An 18718-nucleotide genomic window follows, 5' to 3' on the forward strand; every position below is an offset into this window, starting at 1 on the left:
CTGACATGACGGAGAGTCTGAGCCACACCCCAATTAACTAAGTTTGCTTTGAAATTTTTTTCCACTTTATTATTTTCAAGATAGCCTTAGCTTTAAAAAAATATATATATATATATATATTTTTTTTTTCATCTCTTGATTTCCAGAAAGTGGATAAAAATATCTTACTACTTCAGATTAAATAATTCTCTCCACAGTCAAACATGTATCAAGGAGAACTGCATTCCCTTGTTTCAGCCTCTTTTACCATACCTGCCTTTAACAAATGTGTGGATTAAGCATTGCATACCGCATAATATTTCAGCATATTCTAGCCATGAATTGCTCAACACTTAATCAGGAGAGTAAATAGCACTGGGATTAAAAAACCTCAAGCAATCTGGGTAAGTAGTTTTCATTTTACAGGATCCCTTTGCTAAGGCAGCATTGCTTATACATCACAGATGATTCTAGGGTCCACACATCCAACTCTGGCCTCAGTGGTTTCCTGGTGTCAAGGACAGAATCCTCCTTGCATTATACAGTTTCATTGCCAGTGGGAAGAAAAACATTGTCTTTTCTTTTCTCCAATCACACCTAAACCCAAGTCACATGCGACCTGTAGAAGCTGTGTCTCAGCTCAAAGAAATGTACAGTGATGTCCCCCACATGCCTGCTGAAAACATATCTGGATTGAGATGAGTGAAGGCCCTCCTCAACCTTCTCGATGCCATACCCACTTACCCTCCAACCTCAGGGTTAGTCCCTGCTCCCAGTCTGCCTTCAGGGAGGTCTTGGATCTAGCCAGTCCTGGGAGAAGTGTTGCTTTTTCCTGGGAGAGCTTTGGGAAGGCTAGCTGAGGCCTGGATGGCCCTCATCCAAGCGAACACATGGTACCCAGAGTCATCTTTTGATGACCTTTGCTCAGGGAGGAGGCGGGATGTGAACAGTCCCCAAATCTTCCTTCTGTGGCTCTATGATGTGCTATCTTATGATTTCCAGATGTTTTTTTTCCTAATAATAGTTGCTTGATCTGAAGTGAGAGTGAGTGTGCATTCCCTGAACATACAGTGGACATGGGGAAATAATCTAAAAAGGGTGGGAAAATAGAATATTTGCAACTGAATACATTTTTTTTGGCCTGAATGCTTCTCATAGTTGATAATCCACCCATAACGGCATGCATATCAGAAAGGAACAAATAAAGCTATCCTTATTTTCAGACAACCTATGTCCATCTAGAAAATCCCAAAGAATCTTTTCTAAAAAGCCCCAAACAAACAAAAATGAAGCAAACAAACAAAAAACCTTCTAGCACTAATAGTTAGCTAGGTGACAGGATACAAGGTCAATATTAAAATATCAATTGTATTTCCCATATATCGTCAATGACCATGTGGAAGCCAAAGTTAAAAATTTAATACCATTTACACTACACCCCTTCCCAAATAAAATATATAGACATAATTCTAACAAAACATGCATAGGACTTGCTTTCAAAAGACTATAAAATGCTGATGAAAGGAACTAAGGAAGACGTAAATAAATGGAAAAATGCCATGTTAACAGTTTGGAAGCCCAACCTAGTAAAGATGTCAGTTCTCCCCCAGTTGATTTATAGGTTTTAATGCAATTTCTATCAAAACCTCAGCAAAATTTTTATTGATTTAGACAAGATTATATAAAATATATGTGGAAAGACAAAGGAATTAGAATAGAAAATAATTTTAGAAAAGAAGAATAAAGTGGGAGGAATCACTCAATTTTAAGACTTACTGTATAACTACAGTATTCAAGATAATGTGTCTTATGGAGGAATAAATACATAGATCAATGAAACAAAATAGAGAAGCCAGAGATAAGTCTACAACGTACAGTCAGCTGATTTTTGACAAAGGAGCAAAAGATACTCAATGGAGGAAGGATAGGTTTTTTAAAAACAGATGGGGCAAACAATTGAATATCCATAGGCAAAAAACAAAACAAAACTCAAAACACACACTTTATACAAAATTAATTCATAAAGTGAAAGTGAAGTCCCTCAGTCGTGTCTGACTCTTTGCGACCCCGTGGACTGTAGCCCACCAGGTTTCTCCGTCCATGGGATTCTCCAGGCAAGAATACTGGAGTGGGTTGCCATTTCCTTCTCCAGGGGAATTTTCCCAACCCAGGGATTGAACCCAGGTCTCCCGTGTTGCAGGCAGACACTTTAACCTCTGAGCCACCAGGGAAGCAATTCATAAAGGATTATAGATTTAAATGTAAAACTATACAACCTTTAGAAGAAAACATAAAAAACCTTCAAGATCTTGGAAAAAGTGAAGAGCTCTTAAGCAAGACACTAAAAGTGCAGTCCATAATGGAAACATTAAGTTGCCCTTCATCAAAATTAAAACCTTTTTCTGTGAAAGATGCTGTAAAGAGGATGAAAAGACATGCTATAGACTAGCAGAAAATATTGCAAACCATCCATGTGGCAAAGGACTCATGTCTAGAATATAAAGGACTTTCAAAACTCAGTACTAAACAAGGGCTGGGGAGCTGGGGAGGGTGTGACTATGAAGGTGAAGCACTGAGGATTCTTTGTGATGACAAAAGGTTCTATATCTTGATTGAGGTGGCGGTTACACACATTTGCACATGTGAAAAGATTTCATAGACTTGCAAGTAAACACAGGAAACCTGAATAAGATCTGCGCCGTACTCGTGTCGGTTTCCCGGCAGTGACACTGTCCTGCAGTTATGTACATATTACCCGTAGGGGAAACTGGGGGACAGGACACACAGCCTCTCTGTACCTTTTTCTGCAACACTCTTTGAATCTCTAATTATTTCCAAAGTAAAAGTCTTTAAAAATTGTTGCCTGGATGGTCCCCACCAGTAGATCATCCTCAGGATTACTGTGACTTTCCCACCATAGACAGCGGATCTTTACAGGAACGGACTGGGGCTTTTATCTCTTTATGACGTCCATAAGCTGAGCACAGATATGCTCATTATGCTTCTAAATGACAGCTGTCCTTGACCTCCTTTGGTTCCTCCTCCTACTAGGGTGTCTGCCTACCTTGCGTTTACTTACAACTGCCTGAGATTTTCATCACCCAGTCCCAGAGGAGCTCCCCTTCTTCCAGATTCTTCAGATTCTGACGGCAACAGAAGGCTAGTCCAAATGAATTCTGTACTATTCTACTTCCAAATGAGAGTAAGTTCTTTGAGGTAGACGCTCTTTCTGTCATGTGCACCCCTGTATCTCCATCCCCTAGAACAGCGCCCAACACGTAGTAGGGACTCCAGAAATATTTATGGACTGAGGGACTGATTATCCATTAAACAGATACAAATAAAGAAAGAGCAGAAACAATCTTGCATGCAAATTAAGGAGCAGGTCTACAGGTCTCTCCCCAGGAAGGAGGCAGCAACCTCCGTTACATATTTATACCTTATATAAGGCCACCTAACACACATGCAAGGGCCACCCTGTGTGCAGCGATTTCTCCCTCAGGATTTCTACAAATGCTGCAAAGAAGGGGTGCTGTGCAGTGCCCGCCGGTGAATTCAACTCAAAAGCATTTACTGAGCCCTTCTGCCAACCACAGGGATTCGGAGGTGAGCAAAGCCCGCTTCCTGCCCTACAGAAGCTCCTGGTACCACTGGGGCAGACAGACAGGCAAGCAGACCATTCCAATAGGTAAGCCCAGGGTGCTAGGACAGTGAGCAGAGTGGAATCCCAGTTGAGCTCAGGGGTGATAAGGAATATTCCCCAAGGCATCAGACAGATGGGGAGTTGGAAAGATAATCACTCCTGAAAGCATAGTGTCTCTCAGACTCTGGGCTAAATGTCTCAGTGAGCCCCCTATTAACTCTAAAGGAAAGTTCATTCTTTCTAGTCACCTGAATCTGAGGAACAAGTAGCATCAGGCAAGTAAGAGGAAGGAAAGGGTGCTCCCAGGTCGAGAGAGCAGGAGGTGATACGTGATATCTGAGGCCTGTCAGTGCAGATGGCTTCTATCATTGGGTTAGAATTTGACTGTGATTAAGGCGAGAACAAGAACCAGGAATCACTGACGGGAGCCAGACCCTGGAAAGCTTCATTTGGTGCTCCCATGAATGCCAACAGCCTTCAGACCAGGCCCTGTGGAAGCCTGGCACTCTAAGGACCGAGCCAAAATTGCTGCAAATGTTTGGTTCAGCTTCATTCTAAATGTTTTTAGGAGAATGTTGTAGCAGAGGCTATAGCAGATACCTCGTGCTCCTTAACATTTCAGGCCATACCTGCATGCTCTAAAGTGCCAGCTCTTGCGCTGACCAAGAACTTTTTCTGACCGCCCGGGTTTACTGAGCCTGGCCACATGGCTGGTTGCCCACACCCCACAGACCTCAAACAATGCAGTTGGTTATAAAACACCAGCTTCATTTCCTCTTGGGAGAAATAATAGTGGGCCACGTGTCCTATGCTGGCTCCCAAAGTTCCCCAATGAACTTATGTTCTGTTTGTCCATGGTGGGATTTACAACATGATCTTCCCTTTATTGGCTGCCTTCCTTCCCCAGTCTCATGCCCCAGTCCCTGCAGAAGTTTCCTGGGAGCCCTTCCCAGATAAATAGCCGCATTTTAATCCTTATGTCAAGGTCTGTTTCTAGGGTTAGCCCAAATTAAGACACACTCATACACACACAATCTCTGGTTGGAATAAAAGAAACTGGTAACAGTGAAGAAAAATACTGGGGAGAAGAACACTGGTTGAGTATGAGGCAGCAGTGGGGGAAGGTCTATATATAAGGTTTTGGTGAATGGGGAGTTCAATACCATTAAGCACTCAGTTTAGAAAAGGGTTTTTTGTTAGTCATGAGGATCTGATGTCACCATGAAGGAATTTAGTGCTTCTCTAGGTATGAGGAGATGCAAGGATTGAGATCGTAAAATCGGTTCCTAAAAACCTCCAACAATCTAAAGACCTGCCCCACCAGATTCCCTGGAGCACAGAGCGCCTCTCTCCACCCTGAACTCCCTCAGGGGGTGTTGAAGGTCGACAGCTGCAGCAGTGTGGGGCTCAGTCTCCTACAGGCAGATGGCAAACGCCTTTGCTGTTCAGTTGTTGGCAGTGCCCTTGGTAAGTGCCAATTTATAGTTGACACGTCCCCCTTGTGGTCATAAGTCAGACCATACCTTGGGGGGCATTTCGTGACCATTCTCGCGTTGCTGGGAAGGCTCGTTCCCAGTTCTGAAGGCTTTTGCTGATAGGCCACTCAATGCGCCATTACTGGACTAGGTCTTAAAAGTCAAAGATCTCTGGACGCCTGTATTCTTCTAGTCACGGTCCAGGAAAGTATTCCCTTTCCTTGCATCTTCCCATGTCTAGAGTTACACTGTTACAATCACTGGTCATATATGTATCAAGTCTAGTCATTATTCTTTTCGTTGGAGGCTCAGTCATACACTTGGTAATACAAGAAACAATAATCTTGTGAAACAGGCAAAATACAAATAGTATAGTTAATGACATTAGTGGAATTAAAAGTAACTATTTTAGCCATGAGCCTCCCACACCAAACCAATTTTTTAAAAGATCATCAAAACTAGGGAAGGGGTCACTTAGGCAGAAATATGATTTTTTCATATGGTTCTTCAAATGTGTTACATTAAAGGATTTATCAGGAATGAAAATAGAGCATTCACTTTGAGTTGTAGCACAGCTATTTTCCTGTGGTGCTGTAAAGTGCCAAGGGCCTTGCGGTTGTGTAGCACTGCCTTTCTCATCATAGAGATCTCAGAATTCAATAAGCTAATAGGCCAGTTACTACCATTTAAAGCTTATGAAAGTTGTTAAGACTTCGATATGGCCAATTACATCCTCCAGCCTCAATGAAGACACACACACACACAAAGTTGGTCATACCAGTAGAATACAGATCTTTGACCAATTGGGATCATACCAATGGTAGATTGGTTGGGGTTACCTCTAATTTGTTAAATGTGTATGACCTTAAATTCATGGAAATCCAGGCTATACCTTTGTATCCATCCCTGTAGACATCAAGTCCATAAATTAGTGCCACAAATCCACTGAGTTCCATACCAATTTCTCTCTCTAAGGGTAAAAATAGGCATAGTTCATAAAGCACCCAGCTTTGTCTCATAGTATTGCCAGGTTGGTCATTTTTAGTATGATTTAATTGTTCCCAACACAGAGGAGCTTTTAAATTTAAATGATCGTAGTCTGGTGTTAAGCATATAGATCCATCCCATAATTGTGGGAGTTTTCCTTTTAATAGATGAGAGGTTAGTTTTTTGATTAAGACTTAGCTCATCACTCTGATTGAGTTTGAATGACCCTAAGAGAAAACTTAAATCTATGGCCAGGATCAGAGCAGGTATCATTAATTGGCCAGATGAGAGGATCTCATCTAGTAATATCATGAATAGACAGAACAGGACTGAACTTTCATCTAAAATAAATTTCCTAGGGGGTATCCAATCAGAGTTCTGAAAGAGAGAAATCCACCAAGGTAACCCAGAATTACTAGACACAGGTTATTGGCCACAGACCAACAATTGAATTGAGATTTAAACTAGTGTAGAATCATGTCCGTGATTGAAAACATTTGATTGGTAGGCACCGGTCCAAGGAATCAAGAAAACACTGTAAGTGATCATATGAATCAGGTCCAGCATCTTGGGCAAGCTGTCTACCTCTGATCTTGTCGTCTTCTCATTCTCGTGTAGTGCAGCTTCCTCTTTGAGACTCGTTTTAAAGTGAGTTTGAGGTCAGCAGGCCTCTCTATCGACCAGGCCAGCTTAGGGGCCTTTGGAAGTGGGAGTTAATTCAAGAGTCAGTTTCCCTTCCATTTCACTGTGCATGAGTCAGTTAACAGTATCTGACAGAAAGGTCCATCTATCCAGGTTGGAGACAGTTTCTTAAATAATGTCTTCTCCAGTCTTGGTTGCAGGTCATGCCTGAGGCATCCAAGTTAGTCTGTACTCCCCGAGGAGCCTGATGGATGCAAGGGGTCACTGCTGGTACCAAAGTTCCAGTTCCTCATGGAGTCCAGGCGAAGGAAGGAAGTCCCTGGGTCACTTCGTCGCGCCATAACTGTTGACTAAAAAAACACATACAACTTGAGAGTTGTGAGTTAAGTTTCACTGGGGGCAAAATGAGGACTGCAGCCTGGGAGGCAGCATCTCAGATAGCTCTGAGAGACTGCTCCCTATTTAAAAAATAAAATACTTTTTAAAGAAAGCGACTCAAAATAAATACTTTAGTAGTGTAAGTTGCTCAGTCATGTCTGACCCTTTGCAGCCCCACAGACTATAGCCTCCCAGGCTCCTCTCCCCATGGGATTCTTCAGGCAAGAATACTGTAGTGGATTATCATTCCCTTTCCAGGGGATCTTCCTAACCCAGGGATCGAACCCAGGTCTCCTGCACTGCAGGCAGATTCTTTACCATTGAGCTACAGGGAAGTCCAATAAGTACTTTAAAGAATTTTAAATCATTAAAAGTACAATAAGTACTTTAAATCATTAAAAAATTAACTGTTATTTTACATCAACATAGTCACACGTGCTTTATATCAAATACTACCATATTGGAGACCACCAATGCGTTAATTTATGTCATTGGGCAAATGTTCTTTGTTAGAGTGAGAATTGATCTTTTCTTATGGTTTGGTTCATGATTTTGAATATTTAATACAAGTGTCATTGATTAGAAAGACCGTATCTCTGTACAGGTGATCTCCTAAAATTCAGGCCAGTGTGTGTCCTCTTGCATCAATTTGCACAAACGCACAACCACAGTAAACTGAATAACCCAATGCAGGCTGACAAGACCTAGGTGATTACATTCACTCCCTTTGCATAATGGTCAGCTGTAGAGTCAGGATAACACTGCACGTGCATCTATCTGACTTTGAGCTACTTCTGATGGGACTTTCACGTTTAACATAAGCAATGAAAGCAGATACTGTTAATGATTCAATATTAGACTCAAAATCGTTCCTCTGCATTCTCAGATCTGATTTGTTTAATTAAGAGCATCCCAAGTTGGCAAGGCAGGCTGTGTAAAAGTAAAACATAAAAATGTTGCTAATTTTATTGCTTATATCTTGAACCAAACTTTCTCAACATTGGGCAATAGAAAAAAATACAGGAATAAACTGGATGCCAAGGATGATTTAAAACTGCAAGTGCACCATCATCAAAGAGTCTAAAAATAATAAATGTGGAGAAAAGGGAACCTTCCTACACTATTGATGGAAATGTAAATTGGTGCAGCCACTATGGAGAACAGTACAGAGGTTCCTCAAAAACTAAAAATAGAGTTGTCATATGATCCAGCAATTCCACCCCTGGGCATATGTCCAGAAAAAAACAAAATTTGAAAAGATTTGAGGCCATTGTTGCTTGAAGAATCCCATGGACAGAGGAGCCTGGGAGGCTATAGTCTGTGGGGACACACACCGGCCTGAATTTTAGGACTTGTACAGAGATACGGTCTTTCTAATCAATGACACTTGTATTAAATATTCAGAATCATGAACCAAACCATAAGAAAAGATAAATTCCCACTCTAATTTGAAAAGATACATGCATCTCAGTATTCATAGCAGCACTACTTACAGTAGTCAAGACATGAAAGCAACCTGGGTCCATCAACAGAGAAATGGATAAAGAAGATTATACACACACACACACACACACACACACACACACACACACACAATGAAATATTAGTCTGTCCTAAAAAAGAATGAAATTATGCCATTTGCAGCACCATGGGTGGAGGTAGAGATTATCATAGTAAGTGAATAAGTCAGATAAGGATAAAATACCACATGATATCATTTATATAGAGAATCTGAAAAAATGATACAGATGAGCTTATTTACAAAACAGAAATAGACTCACAGACATAAAAAACAAACTTACTGTTACCAAAGGGGAAAGGGGTGAGAGGAGGATAAATCAGGAGGTAGGGATTAACAGATACACAGTACTAAACATAAAATAGATAACCAACAAGGATCTACTGAAGAGCATAGGAAAGTATATTCAGTATCTTATAATAATTTTTTTATAGAAAAGAATTTGAAATAGAGTATCTATATACATATGAACCACTTTGCTCTATACCTGAAATTAAACTAACATTGTAAATCATCTACACTAAAATAAGTAAATAAATTTAAAAAATATAAACTGCAAGTGTATCCATGGCTGTGAATTTTCAAATATTTGTGCTTTTGAAATTAGCCTCATTATTCAGAGGGGCTGGCTTCATAACAAGCAAATATTATAAATGTAGCCTATAAAGTACATGTCTACCAATAAAATAACTTTCCATCTGTTTCTTCTATGGGTGTTCAATGTAATATTTTAGTTAAAAAATGAGTTTCAGTTCCATGTTTGAACTTCTGATGTGGAGGACAGCAACTAGTACAGGCTGCTGCTTAGAACAGAGCTGTGGTTAGATATGCGTGTTTCAGGCAGGCCACCCCCATCAGCTGTGTGGAGAAGGGGTATCGGGGAGTGTGACCACAGCTCTGTGCCTCCTGGAAAACCACCCAGGAGTAGCGGAAAGTGAAACTGGAAGCTGATTTGCCACTGAAGCTTGCCAGAGGGTGGCTGATATTTCAAGTGTGCGTGCAAGGGTCTGTCTCTCTGTGTGCTCAGTCGCTCAGTCGTGTCCAACCCTTTGTGACCCCATGGACTGTAGCCCACCAGACTCCTCTGTCCATGGGATTCTCCAGGCAGGAATACTGGAGTGGGTTGCCAGGCCCTCTTCCAGGGGATCTTTCCAATCCAGGGATCGAACTGGCATCTCCTGTGTCTCCTGCATTGGAGGCAGATTCTTTACCACTGTGCCACCTGGGAAGCCCCTAGGGAAAGCATATTAAATAAGAAGAGAAGTAATCAAGTGTAGGGCCCGAGAAGCAATGCCATGGCACCATGAAGCACACTCTCCACAGGCACAGGCACTGACTTCATAGCCAGACTGGAAAACGCCTCCAGAACTTGGATTCTGAATATGGCAACTGTGCTATAAATGCTTCTTGGTTGATTTATTCCCAAAGGCAAAGGATTGCATTACATCTAATTCCACTGAAACAAATTTATCAAAGTTTCCATACCATATCCAAACTTGCTCAAATGTCTCCATCTAGACAGAGATAACAATTGGCACTATAAGAAAAATTATTATTTTAATTGGGAAATGTCCACATACATTGGCTACTTTTAAATGGGATCTTTTCTCATTAATGAAGGAAAAAGAGAAAAAGAAGAGAGGGAGGGACCTAGGACCACCCCAAGCATAGGCCTCAGCTCCACTGCTCCACCATTGGAAAGTTAAGGAAACTGAGCTGCAGTTCCCCAACTCTGTGCCTAATTTCATATTTGTAATTTCATAGCTTTTCTTAAGGCATGCCCACATTATATAGACTCCTAGGACCCCAAACCAGAGCCAGCCTTTGCTACCAGCTGATTTGGAACCCCCTTTCTCCTGCTGTCACCTGCAAGGATTGCTCTCCACACCTCACCGCTGCTCATTTCCCAGCTCACTGCTTTCCCGCAGCTGCTCCAGCCACTGGTCTCCTAATTCCTCGAGCGTGTCAGGCGGTGGCCAGGCCTCAGGGTCTGGGCACTGGCTGTTCCCTTCTGCAGGATGTTCCCCTGTGCCCTCCCAGATGCTCGCCTCCTTGGGGTTGCCTCAGGCGGCACCTTCTCCATGGACCTCCCCATGGAACCTGCTCCTCCCTCCCCCTGCACTCCCCCTCCCCCTCCCCACCCAGTCAGCTTCCCACATCATCTGTCATCTGCTAACACACTTCACCCTGAAGAAGGGAATGACAACTCTCTCCAGTATTCTTGCCTGGAGAATTCCATGGACAGAGGAGTCTGGTGAGCTACGGCGCATAGGGTCACAAAAAAGCTGGACACATCTTAGCGACTAAACAACAACACACTTCGTAATCTAGTTCTTTACCTCTTCTTTTCTGTCCCCTCCTCGTCCCCACATTAGAATGGAAGTTCCACAAGGGAAGGGAAATTCAAAGTCGGTTTCGTTCACTGGTGCATTCCTAGCACCTAGTACCTAGTGCACAGTAATCACTCAGTTAACACTTATCTCATAAGCGCATGTAGGGCCTGAGGCCAGCACCCTGCCTGCTGCAGCTGGGGGTCGGCTCTGGTCAAATGAAAGGAAAGTTTCTTCTCAGAGGTGACTTGGTTTTGTGGGCTGGGCCAGGGGTCTGAGCCATGGGCTGAGGTCACCGGCGCCACTAGATCCTGTCCCTGCCTGTCTGCCTCAGGAGGCATCCTGGAGCCCTGGACACTGCCGCCACCTAAGAGTGAGCGCTTCCCAGAAACGTTGATGTTGGGATGGGAGGGCTGGAACGTGTCTGTCTCGTCAGGGTGGGGGACCATGGGACTTTCATGAGTCCAGTCCTACGAAAGTGCAGAGATGTTTATTCAGAGCTGGTGCTAATTTCCTGCCTTCGCACATCTGGCAGACACCCACCAGCCTGACTGGGGGGTGCAGTGGTGGTGCTCCTGGGAGTGAGGGCCTGGTGTCATTCTAACCACCCCCCCCCCGCCGGGGACACCTCATTGAGTGGTATTTGATCCTGGCGCCACGAGAAGGGCGTTTGTCTACGAGGTACAGGGTGTGGATGACACCGAGATGTCCACGGAGCCGGGGATCTCCAGCCAGCTAGTCGGGCCCCCTCCCGCTGCAGACGATGCTGATGACATCATGACGGTCGGGGATTTATACAGCAGTCTAGGATCGCCAAAGCTCTCCGTCATAACCTCTTTTGTGTCAAGGTCATCCAAACCCGGTAGCAACAGAGGCCAGGAAACACTGTCCTGCTTTCCGCAGGAAGAACACGAGGCTGAGTGGTTGGGGGTGCGGGGATCGCAGCGCTAGTGCACGTCACGGCTGGACAGGCTGTGCCCTGTCCTCTGTGCTCAGTGTGCTCACGGGCCCGCGATACCCTGGGGTTCTCACTTGTGGCCACATTCCCCAAAACCGTCAAGGCAGCTGAGTGCAGAGACTTATCCCCAGGGCTGCGTGAGGGGCAAGTTGCTTCATAGGCAGAATAGCAATGCTGGCCTCTCAGCACCCACAGCATACCCCCAGCTACTCACCAATCTCTCACAGATGGCAGCAAAAGAACGGAAACAAAACCACTTGTTGCTTTTTGGAAAATGGTAATCCGCTGAGAGTCAGTGAAAATTGAAGAGGCAAGCACTGGAGTAATCTTGTGATCAGGAGGATCATGGCTGTGACAGGTGCATTCGCAGCTGTCTCCTCTCTGCACTTGCCAGGAGTCAGACTTGGTGCTCCGCGCTTAACACATGTACCTCGTTTATGGCTTCCAGCTGCTCTGCGATGCAATAATATTGTTACTCCCACTTAACTGAGGCCTTGAGGTGCATTCCTCACTTAAAGCCTTACAGCTAGTAAATGGTGAAGCCCAGACTCGAATTTTGAGTCTATGGCAAAGCCCATGTTCTAAAAGTTTATGTTGTATGGCCCCTCGATGCGCATGAATGCTAGAAGAGGCCCCTCTTCTAGCAGCCTGTGTAGGCTCCCACACTTTGAGTAACCTGCAGAGGAGAACAGTCTCAGAATACATCCTGTCTCTTCTCTCGGTTCATTCTGTGTCTCTCCTCCCATTCCCTTCCCCCACCCTTCCCCCTCTTATCTCAAGGTCTTCTTCTCTTACCTTTCAGACCAGGGAAACCAAAATTCTTCTCTCCTGATCGTGCAGAACAGTCCATTCATTCAGCAAATGTTTTGGGTGACTATTCCATGTCAGGTCTTTCCTAGACACTGTGCACATGGCTGTGAACAAACCTGATGTGAATCCCTGATTTAATGATGTGATCGTGCTGGTGGAGAGATGGACAGGAAATACACAAGAGCAAGCCAGACAGGTACTGCTGAGAGGGAAATAAGGCAAGGGGAAGTGGACGTAAGGATGGGGCCACCCTTTAAGGTAAGGAGGAGATCAGAGGAGGCTTCCCTGAAGAAAAGGCATTAGGACTGAGATCAGAATTCAGATAGGAGCCGGCTAACTGAGGGGATGGCATGGGGTTCGAACAGGGGGCCAGAGATGAAGCCCTAGAAGGGGCTGCGGACTCCTCACCTCCCCCCACCATGGGCTACGGTAAAGAGGTGGAGTGGCAGGTGTGCAAGTTCTCCTGGGCTCCAGGGCTCCTGGTGGCTGTGGGAAGCTGGGAAGTTGAGCTCTTGCCTTTGGTGGGGGCAGCTTACTTGGGTATCTGAGCTGGGAGGAAGCCTTTGGGACTGATCTGAGCCATATGTAATGTTAAGGTTGAAAAGCAGAAAACACCCTTTGAGGTTAAAATATAAATAACCCAAGGGGCCTCATCCTGGCCGATCCTGGGCTCTAGAGAGAAGCCAGATAGATCTGAGCAGACATTTCAGGGAAATTCCACTATATACCCAAATACTGACTTCACAGATCACCTTGAGAATTAAATGAGGTGATACATGTAAAAGCCTGTGCTTCGTACCTATGACATTAGATATTCAATTTTCCTTTTCTTTTCTAACTAGTTACCTCCTTTCCCAAGTCCTGAGCCCTGCGTGGACCTTGAGGGCCTCAAAAGGAAAAATAATGAAACTATGTTGGATCCCCAGCAGCTTGGAAGCTCAGCACCACATCTGGCCCTCTTACCTTTCCTGTTAATAGTGACCCCATGAGATGACCAATAAGTTGTGCTCACTGAATAGCCTGGAAATAAATGGCTTTGTTCTTAAGGTTCTCCTGTAAAGAGATTTCTCATATTCAAACCATCAGAAGAGGAAGTAGGGCCGTCTGAGTGGGGCTACAGAGAACTGAGAGCAGGCGGCCCCCGCCTTTCCCATTCACGGACATTGCTTCATCACCCCAGCGAAATGCAGGCCAGGGAAGCCTCTGGGGTGGCCCAGCAGCGGCCTTATAAGGACTTTCGCCAAGCCTGCCAGGTGTGTCAGCCTGAAGTCCAAGAGGAGGCTGTGATGGCCCTGGTGAGTCAAGGCCTGGGCGGGTGAAACAGCCTGAGAAAGCCATGTAGGGAGCAAGTGAGAGTTTTCTTACTCTCCCCTCTTACATGTTTCCGTATGTTTTAAATTATTAGCTCATTAAGCTTGGCAACTGAGCAAACAGAGAAAAAGGTTTTAGAGTTTACAACAACAGTCCTCATAAGCTTTCACTTCAGTAGTGGAGGAAAGTCTGCTTTCTGGGGAAGTCAGGTGGGGGCAAGGGGCAGGAATGAAATAAAGCTGTAGGTCTGTGGAGAAATCCCCTTGAGAATTAACACACAGCAGCCCCTTCAAGTGGGCTTCCCAGGGGGCTCAGTGGTAACGAATCCACCTGTTAATGTAGGAGATGTAGGTTCAGTCTCTGGGTTGGGAAGATCCCCTGGAGGAGGGCATGTCAACCCACTCTAGATTCTTGTCTGGGAAACCCTATGGCCAGAGGAGCCTAGCGGGGTACAGTCCAGGGGGTCGCAAGAGTCGGATACAATTCAGAGACTAAACCACCACCACCACGGCCCCTATGAGACAAGACAATATATACAGTGACACCGAGCTGGCCTCAGCCCCACGGTGGCCCCAGCGAGACCCAGGCTCTTTCTGTGTCTCCCAACAAAGGCCAGCCAGGGATGGGTGGAGCGGCCTCAGAGAATAGTGGGCCTTTTGAAGTATACTAAATCGACACAAAGAGTTGGCCACGACTGAAGCAGCTTAGCATGCATGCACAAAGCAAACGAAGGTGCAGTAGGCATGACCAGAGGTGGCGTAGTGTCATAGTTAAGAGACTGACTTTTGAAATCTTATAGGTCTTGGCTTTACCATTTTAGCTGGGTGGATTTGAGCAAGTTAATTAATCTTCCTAAGTCTTGACTGCCCCTTGTACCTGTGAAGTACCTGTTCATTTAACAAATATCTACAAAGCATACCACTGCTTTATATAAACTCATCAAATTTTCATAAATAGCCTGTGATGTAGACTCTATTATTATCCTCATTTTATAGGTGAGGGCAGTAACCTGCCAAGATCACATAGTCACTGGCAGAACTGGAATTTGACCCCAGATAGTGGGGCTATGGGCTTCCCTAGTAGCTCAGCTGATAAAGAATCTTCCTGCAATGCAGGAGATCTGGTTCAATTTCTGGTTTGGGAAGATTCCTTGGAAAAGGGATAGGCTACCCACTCCAGTATTCTTGGGCTTCCCTGGTGGCTCAGATGGTAAAGAACCCACCTACAATGCGGGAGATCTGGGTTCGATCCCTGAGTTGGGAAGAGCTCCTGGAGAAGGAAATGGCAACCTGCTCTAGTATTCTTGTCTGGAGAATCCCCAAGGACAGAGGAACCTGGCGGGCTACAGTCCATAGTGTCACAAAGAGTCAGACAAGACTGAGCAATTAAGCATCGCACAGCGCAGTGGGACTCCAGGATCTGTGCCCTTAAGCCCTAAGCTCTGCTGCTGAGAGTTTATTCAGCACATGATGGAGTTCTGGAGAATTCAGTGGACCCTGTAATGTAAGAGCTCTCACCACAGTGCTGTGCAGAAGCCGAATGCCACCCATTATTACCTCCGTTTATCTACATAAGGGGTGGGAGGCTACCCAGAGCGGACTCTGGGAGGAAGATTCCCCGGCTGGTGGCTTAGCAAGACAGGCCCTGAAAGAAACTGATAGGAGAGTGAGGCAATCAGGACTGGAAAGGTAGGGGCCCCAGGTTGTGAGATTTCAGGCAAAGTCTCATGAGATACGACTTGTGAGCTGGTCCCCATCAAGGCCAGGAGCTGGACTTTGTGCTCATAAACTGTCAGCCCTGGCTAAGGCGGGGAGCCTGAAGAAATGGAAACTCCCAGGCACCTCTGGGCAGGCAATCTTCCAAAGAGACTGGCTGGTATGGGGCCATTGGAAGAAAAGCAGCTGCCACCCACCACTGCAGCTGGTCCCTTGGCTGGAATTGCCCTTCAGCAGCTCCTTCCTCCACCATTTCTCTCCCTCTCCACCAGCAGTTCTACCAGTCTAGGTGGCTTGTTTGCTGAAATGACACAAACTTTAATCCGTGAAGGATCTGAACCCTTGGTTGCCATGCTCTCATCAGGTTGTAGTTACAGGAATCGCCCATCTTCAGCTACAACCTGGCACCAAGGTATTCCCTCCAATAAATCCCCGAATTTCCAAACTATTCCTCCTTCTCCCCGGGATGCGGCAGCAACCCTACCTCCTCACGATGATCAGGGGCGTTTACTCTGCTACACTGCATCTGTTCACTGTTCTCATATCTTTAACATCTGTAACCTTGGGGACTCCATTCACAGGCCCACTGTACTGGCACTGGGAAGACTGAGAGCAGGTCATGTGATCCTGTCCAGCTGGTTGCTGAGCCTCTGATTCTATGGTAGAGTCTCTCTGGTGGGCATTCATATATGATACACTAATCCATACACTTTGGGGCCCCTTTGTGTGCTCTTCTCCCACATCACCTTATCCCCAGTCTTCCAGTCTTGCTGCATCCAGACCCCTGACCCAGCAGCCAAACCACTGTCACAGCTCAGGACTAAAGCCACGTGTCTCTCTTCACAAACAGGATGACTGCTACACTGCCTGCAGCTCTGCCCATGGGCAGGATTTTCTCCTGCCCTCCTACTCTCTTCAGACTCCCCTGAGTGGAACTGTGATGCAGCACAGTCTGTTTTCAGCTCACACCAACGGATCCAGTCAGCTCTCCATGAGTCAGGCCTGGATTTTTTTTCCCTCCTTTGCCAACTGGTCACAGGAAACTCCTGGCCATTGGCATGAGTTATAGGGAAGTGTCAGTTCAACATAAATGGAGAAGGAAATGGCAACCCACTCCAGTATTCTTGCCTAGAGAGTCCTGTGGACAGAGGGGCCTGGTGGGCTGCTGTCTATGGGGTCGCACAGAGTTGGACATGACTGAAGTGACTTAGCAGCAGCAGCAGCAGCAGCAGCAGCAGCAGCAGCTGATAATGCGAGTATGCTCAACTCGGTCAGTTAGAGTATTCATGCCCTCTAGACCTGGACCTGCTCTGGCCCACTCCTAGCTGCATCATGACCTCTGTAGGATGAATCATGCTGGGCCCCTCCAGCCTTACGACTTGTGTGAATGACAGCCCTCAGTCTCTGAAGGGTAGTTCTGGATTGACATGTATTTGATGACTTCTGGCAAGATGTTCAGTCTCTTCCCAGGTTCAGTACCCTGCCAAGGGCTTCCGTTTAAAAAGTGCATCATTTCCTGCAACAGATGGCATGTCCTTGCTCTAGAACGTAGATGTCTGCACTGCATCTCCTCTGATGCAGCTCATCAGAGATGTCGCACAGTGCTCTCCTTTACTGCAGGTACCTCCAGCACTGTGGGCCTTTCCAGTTCACGTGGCCCCAGAGGCAGGACACCTTATACTGCAGCTTAGACCTGCTGCAGAGCCCCCTCTTTCTCTGGGATCAAAATCAAAATCAAAATCAAAATCAAAATTGCCAGTCATGCTAAAGTCCTCTGATAAATGGGATGAAGCACTTGTCACAGGCGCAATATATGCTGCTTCCAGTACCTGAAGGACTTCCCAAGATCTGTGCCTGTTTCATGGTTGTAAAGAGGTGCAGATGTATTAACTGATCCTTTGCTTTGGAGAGAATGTTCAGCATAGTTCAGAATACTGGAGCCTAAAACTTTACCATATAGCTGACCCCTGGAATCTCTGTAAGGTTTATTTCCAACACTCTAGAACACATGTATCATCTTACCACGGCATCCAGAGATGCCACTTCCAGTTTACCAAGTCTTATCATCATAAAGACATCAATATGGTGGACTGAAGGGCAAAGTACTTACAGCTTCTTAAGAAGGGAGAAGGTTGAATTTTCAGGAGACATATTTAGATGAGCATGCCATCAATGCCAAGGAAAAATATACAGTTGTGTTAGTCAACCTTTTGTGATCGGATAGAAAAGAAACTAGTGGTCAATAGGAATTGGCAAGAGTTCTCTAAAAACAAGTCTGGCCAAGAGCACATGGGGTGCAAAAGACAAATTGGAAATCAGTTCATTTTGTCTTGATAATGAGTACAAAAGGATGATTGACAGGAGAGTAGGTAGAAGAGATAAAATGCATGGATAAGATGTTTATTATTTGTATGTTGTATTTACCCACACAATTCTTATCCATCAATAGTTGGAAATTAAATGTAATTTGTTCCCCTTTGTTGGTGTAGGAATGGACTATGAAAATGTTAGCTTCTATTTCTTGGGACTTAGTGAAAGCCGGAGTCAAAAATGCAGGACAAATTCCATATGCTGTGAAGTTCTGCCACCAGGGGCTAATCTACCAAGCCAAGATGCCTCATGATGAGAAATTATCCCACATGGCAACATGTTCCCCAAATGGCAGCAAAGATAAATCTTCATATTGCTCTTTTAATCAACAGGAAGAAAAAATTTCCCCCATTTTGGCAAATTTATTGTTTTTGCTATTACAAGAATAACACATCACACTGTTCATTGTAAATTTTTCAAAATATGAAATAAAATATGAAGAAGTGAAAGTGTTAGTCACTCAGTTGTGTCTTGTGACCCCATGGGCTGTAGCCCACTGGGCTCCTCTGTCCATGGAGTTTTCCAGGCAACGACACTGGAGTGAGTAGCCGTTCCCTTCTTCAGGGCATTTTTCTGACCCAGAGATCAAATCCAGGTCTTC

General features: G+C 45.0%; 1 long non-coding RNA gene across 4 annotated transcripts; it reads right to left on the reverse strand.

Moving 5' to 3' along the window:
• Positions 1-204: 204 nt before the first annotated feature.
• LOC114113097 (uncharacterized) lies at positions 205-18446 on the reverse strand. Of its 4 annotated transcripts, none has more exons than XR_009596963.1 (4): positions 13685-18446; positions 12707-12923; positions 12126-12364; positions 205-7076 (listed from the first exon to the last, which is right to left on the reverse strand). It is a non-coding gene; the product is annotated as an uncharacterized LOC114113097 (long non-coding RNA). The 4 variants fall into 4 exon arrangements; XR_006060107.2 differs by having other exon boundaries at positions 12707-12837; positions 13685-18442; XR_009596964.1 differs by lacking the exon at positions 13685-18446 and adding an exon at positions 9699-9856 and having other exon boundaries at positions 12707-13677.
• Between the last annotated feature and the right edge of the window lie 272 nt (positions 18447-18718).

This window comes from Ovis aries, chromosome 1, assembly GCF_016772045.2.
Source record: "Ovis aries strain OAR_USU_Benz2616 breed Rambouillet chromosome 1, ARS-UI_Ramb_v3.0, whole genome shotgun sequence".
Lineage (NCBI taxonomy): Eukaryota > Metazoa > Chordata > Mammalia > Artiodactyla > Bovidae > Ovis > Ovis aries.